General features: G+C 48.7%; 2 long non-coding RNA genes across 2 annotated transcripts in view; one reads left to right on the plus strand and one right to left on the minus strand.

Moving 5' to 3' along the window:
• The window catches only part of LOC135920952 (uncharacterized), a 552,461-nt gene that overhangs the window by 122,844 nt on the left and 402,161 nt on the right, over positions 1–27,456 (minus strand). The window lies entirely within an intron of this gene.
• LOC135921926 (uncharacterized) overlaps positions 1–27,456 on the plus strand; it is a 124,787-nt gene that overhangs the window by 22,495 nt on the left and 74,836 nt on the right. Inside the window, exon 2 of the long non-coding RNA XR_010570677.2 lies at positions 16,740–16,787. This is a non-coding gene — a long non-coding RNA (uncharacterized lncRNA). The remainder of the gene's footprint in view (positions 1–16,739; positions 16,788–27,456) is intronic.

Consider the following 27,456-nt stretch of genomic DNA (forward strand, 5'->3'; position numbering starts at 1 on the left):
ATAAAACTGGAGGTCTCCACTTCGGCGCACCTCGTATCAGGTCGTGGTTGTGCCACGTAACACCGCAGAATTAATTTTCAAATATTTTTTTAACGTGTGCGATAAGTTAGACTGTCGGTCAGCTTGCCCACCCGTGGTACGTATGTTTGCGGGAAGCCTTTCTCCAAATCTCGGCGTCGGAAAAGTGACGTTAGTAATATTTGAAGCGTGTCACTCTGGGAAGTTTTTGTCAAAAACGTCTACATCAGGATGGACGTATTTTTCGCGTTGAAATGCTAGAATTTGCATCAAGAAGAGCGCGAATAACAAACTTGGCTTATACTTGTTAGGAAACAGTGCCAGGTCTACGACTAGCGGCAGCACGTTAGGAGTTTAGAACTTGGTTTGCTGTGCCGGTTAGTACGTCCTTTCGATTACGTCATCATTGTCGTCAGGCCGCCTACTGATACTCATCTACCCCCTCACCATATGTCGAAGGAAAGCAATACTTTGTCCAGCAGGGTCACTGGGAATCCAACGCATGCCTCTGCGGCAATATACAGCTGTGAGCCGTACGCGCTGTCATTCGAGCTATCGTGCATTACTGCCGGGTTATTGTGGCCCCACGCAGACTCTGAGGTGAAAATGCCCGCGCACATGATTCGGAGGCCAAAGCAGGCATGATGCTGCATAGCGGACGTATTCAGACAACGCTGTGCGCATTGTGGGAAAGTATGGTATTCGAGAATGCGGCGGTGACCGCTGTGAGGGCCTCCTGCTGTGGCAACGAATCGATGGAGACCAGGAGGAGTCGCTGAAGTCTATTCATTTCTTGGTGTGCCCGCAAAACAATGGGGCGCCGCAGTTGCAGAGGCCTTGTTGGTCGCGGGAAAATGAATCGGAATCTATGACCTGGCCGAGGCGTGGCGGGAACAATGCGAGCGAGAGCAATCGAGGGGCCCCGTGCACAAAAGGGGCCGTTGCGTGTTCGCCTGCAATTTCGTGCCTGTGTTTTTCGTCGCCTGCGTTCCTTAGACGGTCTGCGAGGTCAGTGGAACCGAGAGTAAACGCGAGAGCGAATAAACTTGGCGCAGTCGATGCGAGCCGTGTCTGAGTCGATACGCAGGTCGAAGTTTCAGCCCCACCGCGGGGGCAGTGTTGAGAAGTTCTGCAGGAACTGTTTCGAGAATGGCAGCGTGGTTCTTCTGCACCTAGCGCCGGCTGTGGCTGCTGGTGCATTAGGAGTAGCGTTAAGTGCTTAGCATGCGTGTCGTAGACCCCAATGGTTGCGGAGCACGAGAGGCGTAATAAAAGTGAACTCCTTCTTCGTTCGGTCGCAATTAAAGTGTTGCTGAGTGCGCCATCTTAAAGGCGCATCTGCTGCCGGAGCCGATTGATGAGTCCCGCGCGGCGTCGAGTGGTGTGTACGTCGAATCGCGTGTTCACCGTTTCAACGAAGGGTCGTTCGTCTCTCTCTCTCTCTCTCTTCTTTTACGTTCAGTTGACTCTGGATCCCTCACTCGACAGATCAATTTGGCCGGGGAATCAGCTGGAGAGGTTGGAAGCACGTGCTTCCCCCTGCTTCATTTACGTGGGATAAGGCGCTATGAGTGATTACTGTTCATCACTCGAAGTTTCCATGTTCCTATCATCCGCTGTGTTTTCGGTTTTATGCGTTGCATATTGCAATCACTCAGTTCAGCCCTTGGGCGCGACCGGGCAGCCACCATTGAGGGTATGAGCCATTGTTCATTGCTGCGCGTCTCATATGTGGGTCTATTCTCTTTTAAGTTTGCTATGTTTGTTATTAAGTTGCTTCTATTTTTATGCGTTGCATATTGCAATCACTCAGTTCAGCCCTTGGGCGCGGCCGGGCAGCCACCATTGACCTTTAGCGCAGCCACGTGACGTGACGTCACGACAGCCGGAGGAAAAGCTGGGCCCCAACTCGCGCAATATGCAACGCATTCTTGGCTTAACCAAGCTACTCCTGGCCATTTTTTATCTACTCTTTGCATCTCTATTTATATTCCTTACTTCTCTGTGCAGGGTAACCAACCGAACACTTTTTAGGTTAAGCTTCCTGCCTGCCCTTCTCCAGTCTTGATGTAAAATACGCTTTTTCAAAATTAACTCTGAAGGGATTACGTCAAATATTCATATTCGTATTCTTGCAATCCGCTTTCGTAAAAATTATCACTTATTTCATCAAGAGCACTGCGTCGTCACATTCGACCGAAAGTGGTCGTGAAATGGATTTAAGTACTATGAGACGAAATCGATAATCGAGGATGCTGCATCGACATGGTTGCCTATAGCGGCAAGTTAGGTATTCTCGTGGTCCAGACAAGGAAACGCTGTTTTTACCACGAGAAACACGGGGATAAGGTTAATTTCTCCACGCAGAACGAGGGGCTGCCTCCAGCATCTGACGGTACATATTAAAAACAAACAAACAAACAAACAAACAAACAAACAAACAACCAACCAACCAAACAAACAAACAAACAAAAATGGTTATTACAAGCTCATGTTATGCCAGTCGGCATTAAGAACCACCTTTAAGGGCGACTATGTTCGTTAGCTGTATTATGGTACCAGAAGAATATACGTCAGGTGCCTAATTGTTAATTTTAAGTTAATTTTTAATTGTTCACTTGGGGTATATTTGTAGCATATAAGCTGTCACACGACAAGCTACATTTCTTGCTGAACTTATTGACATGAATGTGTTGCCATCCGTATATACATAGTTGCGTTTCGTCGCAATTCTCACGGGCTCTTCTTTTCTTTCTTTATTTCCTTATTATTATTTTTTTTTTCAGCAGGGAAGACCTATAGAATAGTTGGTATGGCATTATGCACAGTGCGGCACAAGTGAAACACACATAACGACATAACGACGGGGGATCCTTTGCAATGAAGAATTGCGGCAGTTGCTACGTTGTGCGCGCGTGATAAGGACTAAAACGAATAATCGGTTACACATGCATAAAGCAAAAGTTGTGGCGAAAAAGAAAAAGAAAAGGCGACGTTTTTATGGACGAGGAAAGTGGACTTACGTGCTCGGCGTTTAGAGAGAGGTGATCTGTGCTGGCGGTGTTCCGAAAGTCCATTTGCAACCTCGCTCAGCGTGAACTGGTCCGTGTTATGGTTTAGACCATATAGTCTCTTGTCCAAACAACACGTGGTACGCATTCGCACTTTAGTTACAGCTCTAGTACCGTCGTGCCAACACGATACTCTCGAATGTTTATGGAACGATCTATTTCGGCGCTAATGCCACGGTGACGTTTATACGCATAACAATTTTTGTGCGGCTCTAGTAATGGGATTCGCCTATTCACCGCGCGTCCGCACTTCAACTTTCGCTTGCGCAATGGCTTGCCTCCTGTTTTTTTTTCTCTTCAACCATAAGGCGTCAAGGGCACAATCGATGCCTAGCCATGGTAGATTGAAGGTCATGTGTCTGTCCTCTCGAATTATCTTCTGCTTGTAGCCAGAAAAGTTTTGGGAGTAGAACCCGAGTTTGAAATGCGATTCTGCAGTGCAATCTGTGCAAACAATATTATCGGCTGGTAACATTCACTGGGCCCCATAGAACGAAAGGCTGTTCTTCTCGAGTCACCATAATGCGTCCAACGCTCTCACTCACTCCCCCTCAGAATATGTTACCCTTCCCCCAGACGGCCGGCTTTTGAGTTAATCTAGGTTAATATATGTCATATGTAGTAAGAATTCTGCATTTTATAGTGTCCACTGAACAAGTTCAAGTTGTAGTTTGTGCCATGTGCTGGTTGGCGATTGATGCAGCACGGGTTCTCTTGATGATGCTTTTTTTTCAGAAATCCCCTGTATAAGTGTTCGCTGGTCATTTTTAAGGGAACATACGGTAGGCATTTAAAGACGAATTGACAATTTCAATCGAGAGCGGCGCCTTGAAACGTGGTGCCCGAGTACTACCAGCATTTGCCTTGCGTTTCATCATCATCACCACCACCAGCACCATCTCCCATCGCTCGGGGGGGGGGGGGAAGGGAGCTGGGGAGGGGGGGCAGGGATGGTAGGGGGTTCTTGAGCTTAGTGCACTCTGCAAGGATGTGTGCTAGAGTGCCTTTTGATCGTCTGCAAAACTGGCATGAAGTGTCATGCTCTGTTGGGAACATCTTGTGCAAGAGCACGGGATGCGTTAGTAACCCGGCTTGCGTGCGTCGCATGATAGTTGGAACAGCCGCAAGGTAGTTGAGAGAGAGCGACACACTTAGGCTAGTCACGAGCCTCGTGGTTAGCAGAGTGGTGCATAGCCTTCACTACCACAAATGCATCAAGCAAGAAGAACAAGCGGACGCCATACTGCGAACGGCGTACAAAACTGCGCTTCACCTGCCGCAGCGCACATCGACCGAGAAACTGCTGGCCCTGGGACTGCACAATACCTTCAGTGAACTAAGAGAAGCACTACTATGCTCTCAGGCACGTAGGTTGATGCAGACCCCCACGGAAAGGGTGCTCCTGCGGAGATATGGCGGCGGCAACATGATTCAAGAGATCGAGCGTACCGAGGCCATTCCGGACAAGTATCGCAGTACACTGCGAGTCGCACCGATACCCAAGAATATGGACCGGAATTTGCGCAAGGCGCGTAGAGAAGCAATAGCGGAGTACGTGCAGAGGACCTTGGCGAACAAGGACAACACAAGGTATACGGACGCGGCAACGTTCGTCAAAGACGGGAGACACAACAGCAGAGCAGTGGCGTCGGTGGTTAATTCGGACCTCAAGGAGATCACCAGCGCATCACTACACGACTGCACGGTAGTCGAGGCCGAAGAGGCAGCTGTGGCTCTGTCAGCACTGGAGGGCTATCGATCTGGCAGGTCCCTAACAATAATAACAGACTCTCAAGCAGCATGCCGTAATTATACAAACGGCAGAATTTGGCGCAGAGCATGCCACATACTCTGCTCATGCGACCCGGGAAACAAAGTTCAGCATACCATAATCTGGGTACCAGGGCACACTGGCCTATCAGGGAAACAAGAAGCGGATAAGATAGCTCGAGGGCGTACCAACCGGGCGTCCGACACATCCAGCCTTGAGGAACCCGAGTCAGTACCCATGGGCTACTCAGATATCCTAAATTATTATAAAGGGGTCAGACTGAAGTACCCACCCCCGGATAAGGATCTAAGCAGAGAGGATGCTGTTGCATGGCGAGAACTGCAGACGGGTACTTTCCCGAATCTAAATCTTCTGAATAAAATTTTCCCTACACAATATGAGGCTAAGTGCGCATGGTGCGGAGAGAAACCAGATCTGTACCACATATCATGGGCCTGTCAAAATATTGAGTCCCCAACTATCCATAAAATTAAAAACCCGAGTGCGGAACAGTGGGAGAGTATGCTTTCCAGCGTAAGCTTGAACGGCCAAAAGCGCCTAGTAGAGCGAGCTCGCGGGTCGGCCATACTCAGTGGAGCCTTGGACTAGGGCGCCAACCCTGTGATTGCAGACAGAAGAATCCATCAGAAGATGGAAGAGGCCGTATGAAGCCGCGAAGATCTCTTTTCTAGAGCCCAATAAATGTTTTCCGATCCGATCCGAGCCGTCAACTACACAAACGCACTGCAGAGTTAAGCTCGGTGACGCCGCTAAGCAGAGACATGGCTCAAGCATAGCCGCATATAAAAGAATTTAGGTTGTTTCTCAGAAATTATTCTTAACGTTTTCGGTACGCATTTCTGGTACGTGTATAGCGGTACGTATCTTTAACAAACAAATGACGTGACGTATCTCTTCACACTGTGGCAGGCTCGCGACGATTACTTCGCAGCCACATGCTGGCCATGCATGCATGCATGAAAACACAATTTACCTGACATATAAGTACGATGCTGTTTACTTTCATAAAAACGCTATTCGATAATCGTACACGTGTCGGGCGTCTTGCCAGCCGGCTTCTGCAACGGCCACAACCCGCCTAATCGACGTCGCCCATGGAACAGTCGGCGTCGCCGGAATGATGGCGCCTATGGCGCGACTCCAGTTCGCAGTGCCTCTGGGCGTCGCGCATCGTCCAGCCGGTGAGGGAGCGGGCGTACCTCACCTCCCCGTTCTCGCCGCCGTACCAGCCCTCGGGCGAGGCCACCATCGGCGGGAGCGCGAAGGAAGGGCCTTCCGGTGGCACGGTCTCCGTGATCCGGGGCGCGAGTGTCCTTGAGGAGCTTGCGCCGTCTATCGTGTCGGGATCACGGTGACATAAGTTGCACGGCGCCGAACTGCCGCAGCTGCAACGTTTCCTGCCCCTCGAGCCGCCCGCGTTCGTGCCAGTCGACGCGCCTTCGTGATGCGTTGCTCCAGCGCCGGTCGCCGCGTTCGAGGTGACACCAGCGGCGACCTCGAAGTGCGTGGGAGTGTCATGGCCGTCCGCTGGCTGACTGGCGTGCCTCGGCGCCGGGCACCAGGGCACCGTCCCGTCTGCGCTGCTCCCGGAGCGGTACCCTCGATCCCTCCAGGAACACCGGATGGCTCGGCAATGCATGTCGATGTCGACGTCTTCCTTGCGCTGCGCGCACCTTTGTAGGCTGTTCTCGGGGCACGTCCACTTGTTCCTTCAGCTCGGTTGTCCTTCGCCGTACCAGTCCCGTCTCCCGCAGGTTGTCGTCGACGCAACGCTTCCGTCACAGAAATCGATGATGATGATGATGATGTCCTGGATGAGTTTGGCGCTTACCCCCAGAAATCGACCTGTTCGGCGCACGCCGGTCTTCTTCTTCTTCGTCGACGATTCGGCTGCGTAGTATATTGGAAGCCAGGGGAAATAAACATGCTATAATTCCTCATTAAACATTTGCATTTTCTTGATCTTTTATAATTGGAATTTTGTATTTTAACAATTTTGTATCTGGCTTCAGGTGACCGCAAGGCAGAATAGTCTTCATTTTTTTCTATAAATGACATTAGCCCCGTGTACATGAATGCGAAAGTGGCGCATCGCATTTCCGAGCGCATTTGGGAAAGGCGATGCGACGCCGTTTACATGTAGTGCCTTAACTCTCGCGAGAACGTAGCGCCACATGGTGTCGTACAAGGGAAGTGCAACCAACTTCCGATGTGACTGGTTTCCGGTAGTAGGCCGAGTGCACGTTGGTGGTTGAGTGCCGAGAAATAGACAGTTTTAGTTTAGCGTACGCAACTTATGGCGTACGCTATACGCTATAGTGTAGCGGGCGCGAAGCCGCGCACGTTTTTTGCAACTTTAGTTGGCCAGCGCGATCTTCGGATCTCAGAGGCCATATGCCATCGTCGCGGCTATTTTCCGACTCTAGCGATAGGTAGCGCTGACATCTCGAATGTTACTTTCGTTAGGCTTGGACTCGTTTGAAACGAGAAGCAATCTCGAAAACACCACAAGGGTATCTATAATACTCTGTCGTCGAAGCGGCCTGAGACTAAGCGAAAGCCGTTTACACAATCATTTGCCGCGAACGAAGTGCATTTTATAAAAGCAACGCCAAATTCAATTCGAAGCGGGCAGCCGGAACCGCCGCCATGTTGGTGGCTAATTCCTTCCCATCATTCCTAATGCGACGATCCTGCGTTTACATGCTCCGCGAGAGTCGACTCGCGCCCGTAAATCTACCCTCGCCTGGCGCATTAATGCGATGCGCCTTCCTAGCGCATTACTGCTGTTTACATGAATGTGATGCTCTAGAAATGCGATGCGATGCGACACTGTCGCATTCATGTAAACGCGGCTATTGTCGCGAGCGCCATGCGGGGAAGGGGGGAAGGGGGAGTCCTTACGTAATAATGTTTTCTTTCTATCCTTTTGTCCCGTGTAATGGTTTAGATCACAGTTTCTTGTCCACAGAACACGTGGAAGATATTAGCACTTTAATTACAGCTCTAGCACCTTCGCGCCAACACGATGCCCTCAAATGTTTATGAAACAATGTATTTTGGTGAGAATGCCACGGTGACATTTATACATAACAATTTCTGTGCGGTTCTACTAAGGGGATTCGCTCATTTGCCACGTGTCTGCCCTTGAACTTTCGTTTCTGCAATGTGTTTGTTTCTTCTTTAACCATAAAACGTCAAGGGCGCAATCGATGGTTAGTCACGGTAGATTGAAGGTCACGTGTCTGTTTTATGGAATTAATTTCTGCTTGCATTCAGAAAAGTTTTGGGAGTAGAACCCGAGTTTGAATTGCCATTCTGCATTGCAGTCTGTGCAAACAACACTATCGGCTAATAACATTAACAGGGTCCTATCGAACGAAACACTATTCTTTTCAAGTCACCATAATGCAGCCTGCGCTCTCACTCCCCTCTCTCCTTAACTTAGCCCTCTCCCAGTCGGCCGGCTTTTGAGTTCATCTAACTTGATATATCTTATCTGTGGCTAGAATGCTGCATATTTATAGTGTCCAATGAATAAAGTTGAAAGTTATAATTTATGTCATGTGGTGGCGATTGATGCTTGCTCTGTGCTTTTCCGACCTGAAGTGAAATGCGTCAGCGCAACTTGCGTTTGCTTGACGGGGATAGAATGAGCGGCAATTGAAGGCCGTCACGCGGGATCACGTTTAAGACTTCTTTTATTCTATAGTGTTTGATTTCTTCCTAGTATGCATTTTAAATAAAAGCCAGTTGTTAATTTCGCTTTACTCGCCTAATCTTTGTGTCCCCGTCCTTGGTTCCTTGCGCTAGTGCAAGAATTATCAATCTACACCTAATCGGCTAGCTTCAAGCATTGTCGACACTTTCGAGGTTCGCCACTCCTGCCACAATATTCAACATTCTACAGATTCAACGCGCACGTTGGAATCTAGGCAAAGAAAGACGTTCGTGTAATGTGTAATTAAACGCTATAAAAGCTTTTCGTACTCTTCACCGCTTTCTTTCTTTCTTTCTTTCTTTCTTTCTTCTTGCGGCATAGTGATTCCGTGCCTGATTGACACGCATAGGTCTCCGCTACGCACTCCGCGGGACCCATGCGACCGCAGATAACACTGTTTGCGGGATCGGCGCAGTTTCTCGAAAATCGGCTCATTACTGGGCGAGATACCGCCAGAGCAGGACCGCGGAACTCCAGAGAAGAAAATGTATAATGGCTTGCTTTAATAAAAAATTCATCCGCCTGAAAATCTATATTTGTCGCAGTGAGCATAGTTAGGCGGCGTTTGTTTTTTCACTGCTTGACTGCGTAGTTAACTGAGCCGGCGAACTACGTAAGTGTAGGAATTGCACAGGGTTTACAGTGGGGCTTCTTGGTTCTCCATCGTACAGGGGAAGATCGCAGAAATTTGACGAAGAGAGGCAAAAGGAAAGCACACACAGCACTGTGCAGGAAGAACAAAAAAAAAATAAAAAATAAAAAAACAAGCAACAAAAATAAAATGTGGGAAGTGCAAACTGAAGTAGGACAGCATTGTGCGCGTCTTCTTTGTGCCTCTCGCCATCACATTTCTGGGCTCTTCCCCCGTACGAGCTGTTCAGATGAGCCTACATACTATACAAGCCGATTCGTTATATTCCATTGCTGTCCAGTGTGAGAACTATTCAGTAAGTCAGCAGTAGCAGCCACTGTCAGGAAAGCTCGAAAGGGTTTGCGAGGAAGGCTTTGCTTTAAAAAAAATTGAAAAAAGAAACTGAGACAGCATGCAGGACACTAGCTTCGCTGTTGGTTATACGTACCTGATTGAAACGCGGACGTCGCACCTCTATTGTGAAGTGACGTTGTTCCCTTTCTCGTGGGACCGTGGCGCACACACCCTCTGCCCTTCTCTGTCCGGCGGGCCGTGACCGTATATCACGTGCAAGGGCGCACGGTGCATACGCAGCACGCTTTTGCAAGTGTCGCTTAGTGCCGCGGTGTACGTCCCCGACTTTATGCCCGTTTCTCGCTGCGGCCCGTTGACCGTCAGAGAGAGAGAGAGAGAGAGAGAGAGAGAGAGAGAGAGAGAGAGAGAGAGAGAGAGAGGGGGGTTCGTGGCCCACGAGCCTGCATCGTCCGCCTTCTTTTGCAATTGTTTGTCGACGCTGTGTACGGAATCGAAATGGCTGGCACGCATCGGCCTTCTATGGAACTCTTTGTTTTCGGAGGACTCGCCCTGTATGGATCCGTAGCACGCAGGCTTGGCGGCGTTCTGGGACTTTGAATGCAATCCTTTAGACCGCACCATGTGCTTCAATGGAAAAGTGGTAAAGATTTTATGTTTTGAAGCTCCTTATGTGTGCTCAACTTTGGAAAGTGATCGCGCACTTTCTCTGAAATTGATCGACAAGTCCATGGCGCTAGAATTTCAAGAGGACTGTGGTTTTGGAGCGGGCCCTGAACGCCCAGTATGTATTTCGAAAATTTTATTTTCGGTAATGTAGTCGGTATCCCGTATTCATTTTTGTTTCTATTAAAGCTTTAGCTACAACCTCCATATCTCGAAGCTAAGCATTGTGAGCTTCATTTCTGCTAAGGAATGGAGTATAATGGCTCGAATATATGAATAACGCAACCAGAGTTGAGTAGATATGGCTTGCATGCTTCCTTTCACAGTGTACCTCTTGCGTACGTTTGGAGATGCGTGTTATGTCATGGTAACGCGAGTTCTTTAGCAATAGGCACTGTTCTCATTAGGCTTTTTTTGTGTATTTACCTCTAGACCGAGGATGCCCCTGCTTGAGAGGGTAAATCGTAAAAAAGGCGCGCATTACACTTGTTACTTTCTTTATTGACAATAGTTGCCGCATCCGGTATGCGTAGCCGCATGTTACTGCGCAAGCAGCTTGTGTATAGTGTGTCGAAAATCTCCCGATGCAGCTGCTCGTAATTCTGGTCGCCATATTAGCGAAAAGCGAGAACGTTTCGTGTTCCGTCTCGTGAAGCTCGTGCGGTTATTTTTAGTGAGCCGGTCAATAGCCGCCGATTTGCGCATAATGTGTGGCTCATATATAACGTCGTGCGCGCAGTATTCATGAGCCACATTTACATGAATGCGACAGTAGCGTGCATCACACGTATCCTGGCCTATTGCCGGGTCCCCTGACGTTTTTAACGACCGCTTCGCGTGTGATCTCTCTCTCTCTCTCTCTCTCTCTTTCTGTCTCTTTTAGACGCACGCGTTTCTAGTCCTAGCGTATGTATTCCAGCATGCTATCATGACTCAACATTGTGTATGACGCGGCACCTGCCGGTGTTTAATTCTTTTCTGGAAATAAACAAGCCCCACTTGCCGGAGAGATGAAATCGACCGCACTTGCGGGCGGTGTCCCTTATGAAACGGAGACTCTAATGGAGCGCTCGCGACGAAAAACAATTGATTGACGGACGTCCGCAGCATGTTTTCTTCTGCTACCTAGGTGTATTATTTATGAACGTGAGGTCCGCTATACTTCTGAAAAAATCAATACTTGCCGAAGAAACGGGTAGTAAGGGGAGAAAGAGTGAAGAATGCTTTACTGCACAACAAAACATTTGACGCGAAAGATGAGAGGGAGAGAGAGAGAGAGAGAGAGAGAGAGGAATCTACGAATTGCACGCTAAGCAGGCTGTGCACGTTATATGCACATTGTGTTATGAAATTTGTCGTCCGGTAATCTGTGTGCATACATAACTATAACAGAAACGAAGGCTCCTTGGCTGTCACTTCGTAGCCGCTTGTGTACGAAAAGCGATTAAAATGCGACGAGTATGGATGAAACGGGCTTCCGTAGTAGAGAAGGCAATATATTAAGTCTAACGCGATCAATGCATGAACTAAGCTAAACACGGAAGGGAAAAAGTGTGCACGGCACTTTTATTACCCATAGCATCTGGTTTCCCGTTGCTTTTTTTATGCATATAGGTCACATTGCTGCTTCCCGCCTTTGAGGTAGCCACGTCACTGCTAACAACGGATTTCTACGAGCTCGAAAGGAAGGAGCGGCCACAAACTCGAAACATGGAAGAGAAGAAAGAACGAACCAGGTTCTTTTGTAGAAAGCAAAGTAGAGTTGGATCAATAAAGACAGGGTCGATACCCGTACAAGCCATCGATTGCCATCGATTTGCCGGCGGTCGCGGCAGCTCTTTGAGTCTATCCCGCGTGTGCAGACACTTAGGCAACGTCGTGTCCTTACGTTAAACTGTCTTTCTTCCTCCCTGTTTTATTTTGTACTCGCTTGAGCACAATGCGGCTCGTGCGCTCACAAGGCTTTGTTCTCCAACCACACCTTTTATTCGGCTTTCCCACTGTCGATTAGTTCAGGTCAGCTCTATAGGTTACTGCAGCAGAGAACATCCGACTCACTGAGATAAGGTAGGGCGCGGTGGCGGGCGCCCCTCTACTTTTTTTTGTCTATTTTTAAACATCGACTGACCGCATGTACCCTATGCCACCGCTGCATACACGTGTATCGTGCCGGTGAACAAGACGCGGGACGGCGTGTTTCGGTTGGCTTGGCCAGCTGCTCTGCAAGACGTGACTCAAGAGAAATAGTTTCGAATAAAGAGAAGTAGAAAGCAGAAGTATGAGGATGAAGAATCCTGCGTGCCATGAAGTTTGATTGAGAAGGCTGATTGCAAACGTTGTGGTGACAACGTCGGTTCTATTACGTAGCACTTCCGCAGGCCTTTTTAAAATTTTTCGATTACACTGCGCTGCGCTTGGGGGAGGTTCGTCGACCCACCCCGAAATTTCAAGTTGGCCCACGCCCAAATTTCAGTTGGCCCATCTGCAGGTTTCAACTTGGCCCAGCCCCAAATTTCAGGGCCACGTTCAAGTTTCAAGTTGACCTGCTCCCAAATTTAACTTGGCCTACGTTCAAATTTCAAGTTGGCCCACCCTTAAATGTTAAGTTGGCTGGCCCAGCCCCTAATTTAAGTTTGGCCCAGCACCCAATTTAAGTTGGTCCACCACACATTCCAAGTTGGCCCACCCCCAAATTTCAAGTTGACCCGTCCCCAAATTTACGTTGTCCCACGCCCAAATTTCAAGTTGGCCCGTACCCGAATTTCAATTTGCCTATTTCCAAACTTCAAGTTGACCGAAGCCCAAATTTCAAGTTGACCCACCTCCAATTTTGTGTTAACCCTTCCCTACTGTAAGCTTCCCCATGCATTTTCAAAGGAGCCCTACATATGTTTACGGGTATTCCCTTTTTATTTTATTTCTTTAGGTTTAAGTTCTTCCTGATCGCTTATAACCTACCAATCATCTACATTTACAACATCATAACGATGAAATGTAATAACTTTGCAAATTACGCATTTTTGTGCCGATACGAGGTATATTGCACTTTTCGCATGAAAGGGCTGGGGAGCTCGGGATGAAAGCGCGATCGACCGTCTCGAAGTCGAGCCTTTCCTTTCCCCTTCGATATCCCATTCTGGGGAGTGTAGCGAAAGCTATGCGCAACACGAATAGTGGCCAAAAAGAAGGGCTCTTCCAGTTTGCGCCACTGATCGGCGTCCGTGCAGCGCCGTCTGATCGCAAACGTCGCGGAAGCGTTAGTAGCGCACAATAGTCCTCCTTCTTTTGCTGGAACACGCTGCCGGCTCTCGCTTCTGATTGGGTGACACGAGCCTTAGCCGCTACTGCACTGCGTGGAGTTAGACGGTATGAGGAGGCCACATCTGCATGTTTGGAGACGGCGGCTGCATTACCTACGCCAGGTATAATTACTCTTGGGCTTAGTTATTGCTAGACGTTTGCTAATGATCACTTGTCAAGAGAGCGCCCTGTCTTGGACGATTAATGAAAGACGAGACTATGTACGCAATACAGTATTCATCCTCATACGGGATATGGCGTCACAGAGAACTATAGAGCGACATTATCGACTAGTCTGTTTTCCTGTTATTTTTGTTTTATTTCATTAGCGCACGCTGTAGTTTCGCTCATTCTCTACGACCGTGCGTGATCGTTCTGTTGCGCCACGGAATTGCCCGCGACTATCGCAGTCGCTTCATTCGTTTTCACTGTCGTAACGTGTCTGCACACTTACACGAAGAAGGACGAGCAGATAAATCAATATGGCCTGTACACCGAAGAAACGTCATCGGATGAAACTATTCACCAGCTATGGCTCGTAAAGTATGCGCTCGGGAAAGCGATTACACACTTTTTTTGTGTGTGCGTGTGTGGGTCATGCATGCGTGCGTAATAAAAACACAACTCACCTAGCATAAGTATGATGCTATTTATTTCCATACAAATCTATTCAATATCGTACACGTAGCCGGGAGTCGAGCCAGCCGGCTTATCCAGCGGTCGCCGCCCGCCTTATCGACGTCGCTCATGGAACAGTCGGCGTCGCAGGAGTGATGGAGCGACACCAGTTCGCAGTCCTGCTCGCCGCCGTACCACCCCCAGGGCGAGGGCACCATCGGCGGGAGCACGAAGGAAGGGCCTTCCGGTGGCGCGGTCTCCGTGATCCGAGGCGCGAGTGTCTTTGAGGAGCTTGCACCGTCATTCGTGTCGGGAGCACGGTGACTGAAGTTGCACGGCGCCGAACTGCCGCAGCTGCAACGTTTCCTGCCCCTCGAGCCGCCCGCGTTCGTGCCCGTCGACGTGCCTTCGTGATGCGTTGCTCCAGCGCCGGTCGCCGCGTTCAAGGTGACGCCCGCGGCGACCTCGAAGTACGTGGGAGTGTCATGGCCGTCCGCTGGCTGATTGGCGAACCTGGGCTGCGGGCACCAGGGCACCGGTCCGTCGCCGCTGCTCCCGGAGCGGTACCCTCGATCCCTCCAGGAACACCGGATGGCTCGGCAATGCATCTCGATGTCGACGTCTTCTTTGCGGTGCGCGCACCTTTGACAGCTGTTGTCGGGGCACGTCCACTTGTTCCTTCAGCTCGGTTGTCCTTCGCCGTACCAGGCCCGTCTCCCGCAGGTTGTCGTCGACGCAACCTTCCGTCACAGAAATCGACCCTTTCGGCGCACCGCCGATCTTCTTCTTCTTCTTCTTCGTCGACGATCTGGCTAGCAGAATGTCTTCTACACATGCGCATTATATTGCAACTTGGTGGAAATAAATATGCTACAATTCCTCGTACCATGTTTGTATTTTATTGTTGTTTTATAATCGCAATGCTATATATTTATAGCTTTATATATTGCTACAGGTGGCCGCAGGGCACAATAGCCTTCATCTTTTTCTATAAAGGAGATTGTTGCGAGCCCCAAGTGGGGCAGTCGTTACGGAATAATGTTTTCTTGCTCTTCGTTTTCCATTTGCGACATCGCTCAGCGCGAACTGTTGTGGTTCACTCCCTTGTCCAAACAACACGTGGCAGACATTCGCACTTTAATTACAGCTCTAGCATAGTCACGCCAACACAATACTTTCAAATGTTTTTGCAGCTATGTTTTTTGGCGCTTATGCCCCAGGGACGTTTATACCTATACCGGCAATGAGATTCACCCATTTGCCGCGTATCTGCACTTGAACTTTCGCATGTGCTATGTTTTTTTTGAATCATAAAACTTCAAGGACGCAATCGATGCCTAGTCACGGTAGACTGAAGGTCATCTGTCTGTCCTGTCGAATTATTTTGCTCCTTGCAATCGGAAAAGTTTTGGGATTATAACCCGAGATTGAATTGCCATTCTACGCTGCAGTTTGTTCAAGCTATGTTATTGGCTGATAACATTGACAGGGCCCCATAGAACGAGAGGCTCTTCTTCTCAAGTAGCCATAATGCGTCCTGCGTTCTCACTGCCCTTTTACGAAGCTCACCTTTCCACCAAGCGGCCGTCTTTTGAGTTAATCTAACTTAATATATGTTATCTGTAGCTAGAATGCTGCATATTTATAGTGCCCAATGAACAAAGCTGCAAGATATTGTGTCATGTGGTGGCGATTGATGCTGCATGGGTTCTCTTGATGGTGCTTTTATTTTCTTCAGAAATGGTAGGCATTTAAAGACGAATATAAGGTTATCTTGGTAAGTTAAATGGAGAGAGCCGCCTTTCAGCGAGCTGTCTGAAGGGTATCGCCATTTACCTTGCGTTTCTTTCATATCATCATAATTTTACCTCAACCCCCACCAGTTAACGGTGGTATTAAAAAATGCCGTGTGGCTCTGGAATATATTTGATTTCTTTACGTTATTTTTGGCTTTCTTGCACCCCTGTCGTGATAAGTTCTATCGCGAAAAATCTAGCTTGAAATAACAGGTTCCCTGTTGTCCTGTGGGGCTTCACTGCCGTTCTTCCACAGAATTTTGTAATAGAAATAGGAGCCTATCGACGGGTCTCCTTCCCTTCCCTTCACTTTTATTTCCTTAAACACCCCTCAATGGGGGTATTGCATAAAAGGTGGGGTTTACAAATGTTGTTTGTTCTATTTAGTGGCCACATGAGTGCAATGAAGAATATTAGTATTAAGCTTATCAGCAAACGTCGATGAACAGGTGGTTTCGGCTATGTGGCGGGGCAGGCCGTTCCAGTCGGTTGATGGTCGGCAAAAGAAGGATGCAGAGAAGGTTGTAGTACTGGACGGGTTAGTTGCAAGGAATGCCCTGTACACCCGGAATGGCGAGGGGGTGGGCTCAACACATATGGTGCATGATGGAGGAGTGGCCTACGGGATGCCACTTTGTCCCTGGCAGAGGCCGTGTCTGTAGATGCTTCACTAACGTACACAAATTCGCGAGAGCTCGTTGTTCGTTTATTTGATTGTTTTTTTGAAGCGCTTGGTGAATATTTTTTTTATGTCGTGTATATTTACTTTGTTCGTCGCACTAATTTCGATGTCACATGTTTTGTCTCGTTGCAGGTGAGTGATTGATGCTGCCTGGGATGGGAGTCGTCGAACGAGCACGTGGTACGTCGTATTTCAGTGACTTGCGCGCTTGAGCTATATCTGCAATGATTACTTATTATAACTGGTTTTCTTACTTTAACACTTCGACACTATGCAATATCCACTCTGAAAGTTTATTTCTGGTCGTAACTTCGAATATTCGATTCACTTATTCTCCTTGCCTCCGCAGTGGGCATGAGCCACATTTCTGGTGGAGAAGAGAAGCGTCTGGAAAGCGGAAACGGGATCAGTCTTTCTGTCTTGTGCAGCATTCCGTCTCATGCCCTGCTCTACTGTTACACCTTCGTGCAAGACAGACACGTGCGTGTGCTTTTAGAGCAGGTACTCGAACGAAGTAGTGCGTATATAAGTAAAGGGCAGTCATTTGCACCGCTTTTTGAGACACGACATTTGAAAAAGATGTTCAATTCTAGTGGGTTTGACACTGAAATTCGGCAGCTGGGAGTTTAAAGTTTTCCGCGGACGTACAGGCGCCCAAATCTTTAACTGGCGTGCGCGAGCGGGGACTTTTCCGGGCGTCAGCGCCGTATGACGGGGCGAGGCGGGAAACAGCCTAGCAGACGATTGGCCCAGCTTAGCGGGCTTTGTCTGCATGCGCTTAGCTTCAGACTGTTTCCAGCCTCGCCCCGTCACACGGCGCTGACGCCCGGAAAAGTCCCCGCTCGCGCACGCCAGTTAAAGATTTGGGCGCCTGTACTTGCACAACACGCGTGCGGTCCCACGCTTTCCGAGGCCCAACAAAATTGTTAAGGTTTGAAAGCTCGGGATGAGATTACCTACTCGTCTGGCCGAGAGGGTGTTTACTTCAACAACACCTTCGAAGCGCAGTTCACAAAGCTCACAGAAAGTAAACTCCTTGGGCGCTGTCCTGTACGAAAATCAACGTGAGCCACTGTGAAGGTGCTGCTGCGTTTCCTACAAGACAGCGGATCGTGCGACTAATTATGTTTTATTGTGCGGCGTTTTATTTCTCTGGTCATAACTCTTAGATTGCAAAAAAAAAAACAAGACAGAGAGGGAAATTACACACACGATCCTTCGTTGGGACATTCACATTGTTTATGACTATGTGGCCCCTTTACAGAGACTGTATTACAGCGCACACACAGATAGTTATGCATAATTCATGATTTGCTTCGTTTTCTTTGCTTTCTCAATTCTTTCATGCCCCTTTTCCCCTTCCCCAATGTAGAGTGCAGTTAAAACTAATGAAATCAGATTTTATGAAGTTCCCGATCTAACGGAGAAATTTACATTTCCCGGCAGCTACCCATAGGCTTCAATGTTATCATAAACCCGAATTAATGAAACAAACTTGGCTGAACTCGATTTAACTAATATATTCCTGAAATAAATAAGCAAAAAAGTGGTGATTTCTTTCTGATTTCGACACAGGCGGGTTCTTCGAGCGTGTGCTCTAAATCTATCGCGTTAGAACATCTAGGTGCCATGTGCAGATTCCCAGCTTTATTTTGACGAGGCTGCACAGTACAGCTGACTCAACAACGCCTGGGTAGGGACGGCAGTAGTTGCTTTCGCTATTTCATGTTTTATGCGACAGATGTATGGATTAGCGGCAATTACAATGCCGCGGTAGCGTTTGCGTGTCCCTACGTTACAAGTTTATATTTCGAAGGACTGAGAAATTGCTTTCTCAATTTTACGAACTTCCCGATTGAACGAAATAATTCGAGCGTGGTTATCATTTCGGTAAATCGAGTTTCAACTGTAGTTGTTCCAGGTCTACGCCGGTGTCGAATGTATCTCTTCCAGGTAAAGTTTTGTATACTCGCGCGCCAAACCTGTCTGACTAAAACAAGTATGGAAAGAGTCGCTCCAACTCGATGCTGTGGCTTGTCGACCACGTCATTGTTTTTCCGCTGAGTACCGTCACAATGATATACGTTGGTAGAACGAGGGCGCCTCGACGTCTGTCTGCCAGGCTCGTGTCTCCAGAAGTTCGCGCTGTCTCGTGATGATGCTGAGCGAAATGATGCAGTGGGCGATCTTGTTGCTCAGCTTAACCTGGCAAGACATCAACATACCGGCAAAAATCCAGAGCAAAAGAAAGAAGTGTAAATGAGAAAGAGTCAGCAGTCCCGAGTCAATGACTGCGCCAAACAATGCCATTGCAGCGTATCCTTTCACACGACCAACCAGGACCAGTAATAAAACCGAACGAATGTTGACGTAAGCAATGCTGGATATTGATGTCTGCTCGAACGACACTGATAGGCGTTTCGTTTTGTGCCCTTGCAAGGGGACAAATTTATCTTAATTTTCTGGGCCGTGTGCGTGATATTAAAGGGAGCCGCGATGTTAGAATAAACCTTGACTTTTCATCTGATATCCCGATGCGTAGCTCGTGTAGCTGCCCCGCGCAGAAAAAAAAACAACAACATATAATTTAATCTTACGTTCCAGTCACAAAATGAACGATGAGCGCGATCTGCTTAACCAATCGTCGAGCCCTTTCAAACGCTGTAGTTATTTTTCTGTCCCTGTGGTGTTGCCAAGGGTCAACCCCCCCTCTTCCCCCAGGACCAATAAGTAATTCAGGCCCTTGCCTTTCAAAGAATATGCTGATAAGAAAGGAAGAAGAGGGGGAAGCTTGGACACGGCTTGGCGTTCTGACCTCCGGGTCCGCCAATGCTGCAGACAGGAAAATTTGCCCCGCTCTGTTCCGACTTCTGCTACTCGCCAGATGCGGGCACGGCAGCGCAAACGAAGGGCACGGCGAACTGCTGAGATCATTTCCGTCGAAGCGTCGGTTGGGCCTAGAAGAACAACGTTGTGCGACAAGCTCAGAATCTGTATTTTTGTTGTTATTTTTTTGTAGGCATGCAGCTTGTTTCCTTAACGTGGCCTGCTTTTCCACACACATCCGGCCGTCTCTTGCATTTGGGCACGGCATCACGTGGGCCGCGACGATTGTCAGCCCCAACAGAACGAAGTCGCAGGACCGAGTGACTTCTGCCGAGGCATCAGCGGTCGAATTACGTCCTGTACAGAAGATACGGGGTGTGGTGAAGGAAGGTTCAGATATATATATATATATATATATATATATATATATATATATATATATATATATATATATATATATATATATATATATATATATATATATATATATATATATATATCGTGTGTAGAAGACAGGGAGCGGACGAAAAATAAAATAAAAGTAATGGTAAAACATTACATTTCTTTGCCTGGTCAGCAGCAGTTGTTCAGTACAGAACTTGTAATCTAGATGGCATTATATGCGCTGGAAATTGTGACTCGCCTGCCTCCTCCCAAGGAATTCTTTTTTTTTCCCATTAAGGAAGACTCAAGGAAGAAACGAAGACTCATTCAGAGTGATTCCAGAGATGTCCAGGTGGCGAGCCGTCATCTCTTCCATACCGGCTGCATTACCATTCGACCAGCGTCCAATGGATGAAGCCTTCGCATTCTGCTATAGGAACATTGCGACCCCTTTGCTTTTTTTTTCTGTGCTTCGTATTCTATGTCTCGCATATGCTAGGGAACTTATCGGGTCACTTCACGACCTGACCATAATAATTTGTCGCCCTCGTTGTCAGCCCCGCGGCCTTCGATGCTGTCTTCCCATGGCGGCACTCACCGTTAATATCACTGCGACTGAACGACAGAGTGTGAGGGGGGAGGGGGGGGAGGGGGAGGGAACACGGCGCGGTAAAGATATGGTTATGGGAATGCGTTTCGGGTCGAGAGACGCTGTGACCACCTCTTGGCCGTTCATCTCACATCGACCCTCCTCCGCTGTTGTAACTGCATTCGCTTCGACCTGCTTGCGGAGATCAACTGCTACATGCGCGCTCATTACGGCGCTCAGGTTTCGGCAGAGTGGACGCAGTCAACCCATCTTTCGCGGGGTCCTGGATCACGCCGGAACGGACGCTTGCTCTACCTGCAGTTTTACTTAGTTTCCCCGAACTAACTAGCCTTGACTTCTGGGAAAATCAGACGACCACTTCCGAGCTAGTAGTGGGTCTCGCCTTTATGGCGGTTCGCTATGATCTCCTCTCCGGCTGTTCCTTTGCTTGGCTGCCTGAAGTACCACAGCGGGCGCCACTTGGCAGTGAGACGGTAATTTGTCCCGTAATCGAAAATATGAGGTTATTTGAGTCAGCATATTCCCCGAAAGAATACACCCAAGAACGCTCGATTTTATAAGCTTCTCGGTTTCGTGGCAGAGTGTACAGGTTCAAGGTGAGCCTATCCTGTTAATGCGTAACCGTCACTTCTAGACGTATTCGAATACAAAATCGAAAACTGCTATTTTTGAATGGAATACCTCAACTAGGAACTGACGTATTCGATTATGGCAAAGTTGAGTAAAAGCGTGGACATCGACCGCATTAAACACTGCAAGTTTGAAAGAAAAAGAAATAGCTTGCCTTGGATCAGAATATGAACAGTGCTCTTGTGCAGGATTCCTAGCGTCTTTTGTTTTATAATCTTCTAGCGTTCTTATGTGGTTGGTGCCCGTAGCTTTAAGCAACTTTGGCGCGATAATCTCCAACTAGGCCGGCTTTCCTCCAACCTTAGACTTCAGGTATTCGATTATTCCAAATTCGAAATATTCGTTGAGGAGAAATCTTATAGACATATGAGAAGGAGTCTTGCCGCACAAATACGGCGCCAGCTAGTCATTGGCTCTCGAGCAAGCTGTACGGTCACATATATAGTGTTGTGTGCGTTTTCACACAGTTTTGTCGGAGAAAAAGCAGAATAACAGTTAATGTATGCACTACGACGCTATCACATAAGTCAAAGCAACACCACGACATTACAAGGAGACTGTCAAGAGCAAAAATAGGAACACCGAGATTATCGCACGAAATAATGATATGAGAAACGTTCAAGCAACAATAGGGACCACTATAATATCACGTATATGCAGCTGCATTCCAACTAAAGACGAAACGTTTTCTTTTTCTTGCGGTGATGACGCCCAACAATGCCGCTGTCATCAAGAAAAATTTAGTGCCATTAAAGCGCACTTTGGCATGACCCTTGTTCAGAGGCCCAGTAATATCTTTAAACTGTGGGCTCTGCGGTCTATCTTTATAAAGCTGATTTAGGTCTTTATTCGAATCCAGCTACGGCAGATCAGTGTATATGGCGTTCTGCTAATAAATGTGTGGCCGCTGGCTGATTACCTTCGGTGGCGCGAAATGCGATAACGTTCTTTCACCGGTGCTATATATACACGTCGAAGAACATCAGGTGGTCAAAATTATTCTGGAGGGCCGACAACTTCTGCATTTCTTAACCCGTGCGTTGCGTTGGATCAGTTAACTTCAATCAATCAATCAATCAATCAATCAATCAATCAATCAATCAATCAATCAATCAATCAATCAATCAATCAATCAATCAATCAATCAATCAATCAATCAATCAATCAATCAATCAATCTTTGTATTTGTATTTGTAGTCTACTCTAAGTGTCGCCTTTGCGCGACGGACAGACGGGCGCAAGGAGGGATCGCTGTGGGTTTCAGGTGGCCGAGACTGGCACGGCCCAGCTTTTGCGCGACGGAAGGTGGCTAAATTATGGGGCCGACCTCCTTAGCCGGAGAGAGGTCCATTAGCGAAGCGGTAGAGTGACACTCATTAGCGTTTTCGCGAAGCAGGCTCCCGTGAGGAGGCACCGTTTTGCCTTGGAATCTTGTCGTCTCCGCCTTCGCCTCACTTAGCCTCTAGCCGTTTCTCTCTTCCACTCTGCTTTCACTCTCCTTTCAGGGTATCTTCATAAGCGATATCGAGTGAGAGCGAAAAAAAGAGATCCTTCGTGCCTTCGCACCTTCCGCAACTCAGCTCTTTTGCCGCAAATTTTTTTTTTGTCGCTGCTAGCTTAGCGCCTTCTTTTCCAGTTTTACGCATGAGTCTCTCCGTTGTTCCTGCTGGTCTCGTTTTGAAAATATTTCATTACTTCCTTGGCTGATGCACGCACCTGCGAGTCTGAAAACAGATTACGGTTCATCGGATTACGGAAACATGCCAAACACGCATTCGGAACAAACTTCATGACCCTTTCTTTGGAGACGCAGTCTCGCTGCCTGCTTTACTGATTATCCATGCACGATTGCCAAATGGCGCTGCTCGTCTAGTTGCTTTGCAATGTTTTTCTGCGTTAATGAGCCAGAAAAATACTGCGTGATACCCCTATGAATGAACCGCCCCCAGCAATGGTCCGTACTGGACTCCTACGGCTCTCGAACAGCGAACGAGGCGCGGTTGACGCGTGGTTGACGCGCTTTGATAGCGAGCGATCATCGTGCAGAAAACTCTGTGTTCTTTCTGCTGATGTAATTATATTGTGGCCACGTCTATGTAAAGCGAGGCCGGCTCGCCTAGCTGCTCTTGGCAAGGCATCAGAATACTGGAATTCAGTGGAATGTGCGAAGTCCCGGCTGCCCTTCCTTGGCTCTTCACTGCACCTTCGATTTTCGCCTGGTCTATTTCAATGCGACGCGAAACATCACTGAGTCGCTGCGCGTAATCGTGGCTTTTACCAGCGCCTATTGTATTCGCATCAACATGGGGGAAAATTTATCGTACAACGTTCGTGATTACCCGTCGCGGTTGCTTATTGGCTATGGTGTTGGGCTGCCAAGCACGAGGTCGCGAGATCGAATCCTAGACGGCCATTTCGATGGGGGCGAAATGCGGGAGCACCCGTTTTTATGCGAAGCATACTAGCCGCACAACCACGCTCTTCCTTGCTGCGCCGCGCACGGCTGCGTAGCTACCATTGAGGGTATGAGCCATTGTTCATTGCTGCGCGTCTCATATGTGGGTCTATTCTCTTTTAAGTTTGCTATGTTTGTTATTAAGTTGCTTCTATTATGCGATGTATACTAGCCGCACAACCACGCACTTCCTGGCTGCGCCACGCGCGGCCGCGTAGCTACCATATGACGTCATAACAGCTGCAAAAGCGGAGACTCAACTCGTGCGCTCGCTTGCGGCCGCGTAGCTACATAGCCGGGTCTCAGCTCGTGCGCTCGCCTGCATGAGTTGTTTCTTCGTCTAGCCGAACCAAATATAGCCAAGCAACAGCAGTTCACCAGGCTAAACAGTGGTTCAACAACTAAAATAAAGGCTAGTATGCTTCGCATCCTGGGCTTAACCTTAGCTAAGCCACAGCCATTTTTATTTAAGTGCACGTTAAAGAACCCCAGGTGGTCCGAATTTCCGGAGTCCCCCACTACGACGCACCTCATAATCTGATAGTGGTTTTGGCACGTAAAACCCCATATAAAAAGTGTGTGATTGCGGCAAAAAAAAAAAAAGCGTATATCGTCACCTACTGCCCTTCGTTTATGATGGATGAGCTTGCGTGCTGCTTTAAGCCGACTGCACGACAACGCGTTTACAGAGGAAAATATAGTGCGACCATGGGTTGGATCGGCCTCTTGTTGTGCCATTACCACAAGCCCGGATTCCGAATCTGCAAGATGCGGAATCTATCCTGCGAGCGCCATAATTCTCCCTTCACAAGACAAGATGCTGCGCCTTCGTCCGGGAGAAGCCTCGGCGAAGCAGCGTGTTTAAACGTGTCCGCGTGTGGCCGACAGCCCGGCGCCGCACCTCCCTTGCCTGGAGGTCACCGCGCGCGCGAACTTTGAACCGGGTGGCCAGCGCGGTCGCTGGTTGGACCCCTCGGACGACCGTCGTGTGCTGACTTTGTATTGGGCCGTTTGAGTGACAATGGGCCTCGGGGATTATAAAAGCAGTGACACGCCGCTCGAAAACAGGATCTGCCGACCCCACCGGGCGAGAGTGTCGCTCCCGACTGGGGTGAGATGTGTAACGCGTTTTCGCCGGACGTCGTCGTGCGAGAACAGTCGCGTTTGTTGTGAGCACTCGGCCCCAGTGCCGACCCGTTCATGTCCTGTATGATAACCTGTATATAATGTATAAAGTCCCTTTTGTTATTCTCATCGACGCCAGGCTCGGAGTCTTCGCTACCAACGCTCTGTCACGAAACGGGTGACGAGCGCTACGGGACCACAAAGCCGTAATCGTGGTGCAGCGGTGAAAGTTCGTAACACTGCTGGCACCGGTTGGATGTCGTAACACTGGCGGCACCGGTTGGATGTCGTAACACTGGTGGCACCGGTTGGAAGTTCGTAACACTGGATGGCAGCTACGGGATTGACCGGCATCAGCTACCTCGGCGCGGTGAGTGCCTGAAGTTTACCTCAAACACCAGACTTTCTCTGACACAGGTTATAGTAGCTCAGGGATTGACTTGGTGTTGCATTGTGTTTAACCTTGTGTGTTTCAAGCCTAGTAAGAGTGTTTTGAAAACCAGGGGATGCTGAGAGGGTAAACAGGGCAGTGTGTGAAATACTTGCATATGTCTTACTAGTAGTGTTATAGTAGCGTACGGCAGGTATATTCAAAAAGGGTAAACAGCAGGAGGACAGTGTGAACGATGGAGAAGTACAAGGTGAAGGAACTTCTCGAAATTTGTGAGGAGTTGGGCATTGAGTTGGGCTCAACCAAAAGAAAGAATGCGATCCTTGAGGTCATGAGGACTGGGGACGTAACGGCTGAGGAAGCCGCTGAGGCCTTGGCGGGTATCAATGAACGTCGGGAAAGGGAGGAGAAGGAACGTTGCGAGCAGGAAAGGAGAGAACAGCAACGTCGCGAGGAGGAAAGGGAGGAAAGGAGAGAACAGCAACGTCGCGAGGAGGAAAAGGAGGAAAGGAGAGAACAGCAACGTCGCGAGGAGGAAAAGGAACTTCGCGAGGAGGAAAAGGAGGAAAGGAGAGAGAGGCAGCGACGTGAGCACGAGCTTAAAATGAAAGAGTTGGAGATCCGAAATAACTCGCCGGCGCCTAGTCTCACTTCTAATGTTCCAAGAATACGCGATCAACTTCCACCCTTTGTCGTCGGAGAGGATATGGCCAAATACCTCGTGAAATTTGAGCACGTGTGTGAACGGAATAGCATTGAGCGATCCCTTTGGGCACAGAATCTGTTAGCGTTGCTTCCTGGGGAGGCATCAGACGTAATAACTTGCTTATCGAAAGAGGCGTTTGAGAGCTACAGTGATGTGAAGGAAGCGCTACTGCGGAAGTACAAATTGTCGCCCGAAGCTTTCCGGCAGAGGTTCCGGTATGCAAAAAAGGGTAAGGAGTCGAATGTTGACTTCGCGTTTCGTCTAAAAGCCGACCTGGTGGAATGGCTGAAGGGCGAAGAGGTTTTCGACGACCGCGACAAAATTGTCGAATGCATCGCGTTGGAGCAGTTCTACCGTTGCATTGATGAGGATGTCCGGCTCTGGCTGCAAGATAGGCTAAAGGAGGTTAAGCTAAACAAGGCAGCAGAGTTAGCGGAAGAGTATTACACCCGCCGCAGCTTGCACAGCAAGGCAGTGCGTGTAGAAAAAGCAGATAGAAGAGATGTGTTTTACGGGAAGCCCGACGAACGGAAGGAAATCACGCGTCGCGAGTTTCAGGACGACGAGTCCCTTCCCAAAGAAACTGTAAGGGATGGACAGAATGCATCTCAGAATGATGACGATGGTCCGAAACAGCGAAACGAAATGACGCGTTCTTTTGAAAAACGGAGACCGTTAACCTGCTACAATTGCAAAAAGCAAGGGCACATCGCTGCAAGCTGCCCAGAGAGAATTGCTTTTGCAACGATACGGGAAACTCACAAGAACATACGTCTATTGGAGCCCTATGTGCAGGAAATTAAGGTAAACGGCAAGAAGTGCCGAGCACTGCGGGACTCTGCAGCAACTATGGACGTTGTTCACCCGTCTTTCGTCTCCTCGAGTGATTTTACGGGAGAGTGCGTTAGGATACGGCAAGTGGCCGAGAAGGAGAGTGTCTGTTTACCGATCGCAACGGTTAGCATTGAAGGAGAATTTGGGAAACTTAACACCGAAGCCGCTGTGTCAGCCGCCCTCCCGGAGCAATTTTCCTACCTCTTCTCAAATAGCTCGGAGCAGCTGCTGAGGGATCAGGGCAAATCATTCTTTGCCGACGTGGCGTACATGGCCCCCACGCGATCCAAAGCGCGCCCGCTGTCGAGGGAACTTGACTTAGCGTCGGGAAGCGAAAGGCGGTGCGGCACACGGACCGATCACGGTAACTTGAGTGGCGAGCAGTCACGGGAGAGGCAGAGCTCGGAGGCTGGCCTAGACGAGCGGGTCCTGGAAGTGAGTGGGAGTGACGCGTGCAGTGCTAGCCGCGATATAGACTCGACGCCGCAATTAGGCGACGCGGGCTCCGCACTCGCTCCGGTTTCCGCCAGCCGGCAGGAGCAGGCTGCAGTTGAAAGAAAAAGTCTGATTCGCGAGCAACAGGAAGATTGTTCATTAGCCGATCTGAGGAAGAGCGTCAAACGGGGAGTGGAAAAAAAGGGGGTTTCATTTGGCAAGGAACCTGGCTTATTGTACCGCCGCTACACGGATAAGCAGGGTCGCAAATATAAGCAGCTTCAGATTCCGCGAAAATATCGCCGGGAAAAATGAATGACCTCATTTGCTTCCTCAGAAGTATGTTTTCGGTCCAAAGCGATTTCAAGGGGACCATTCTATTTGTCATTATTATTGCTGATTATTAATTGTTTCTATTTTGTTGTGTTGATGATTTGAAAACTGATTGTTTGA

This window comes from Dermacentor albipictus, chromosome 8 (assembly GCF_038994185.2).
Source record: "Dermacentor albipictus isolate Rhodes 1998 colony chromosome 8, USDA_Dalb.pri_finalv2, whole genome shotgun sequence".
Classification (NCBI taxonomy): Eukaryota; Metazoa; Arthropoda; class Arachnida; order Ixodida; family Ixodidae; genus Dermacentor; species Dermacentor albipictus.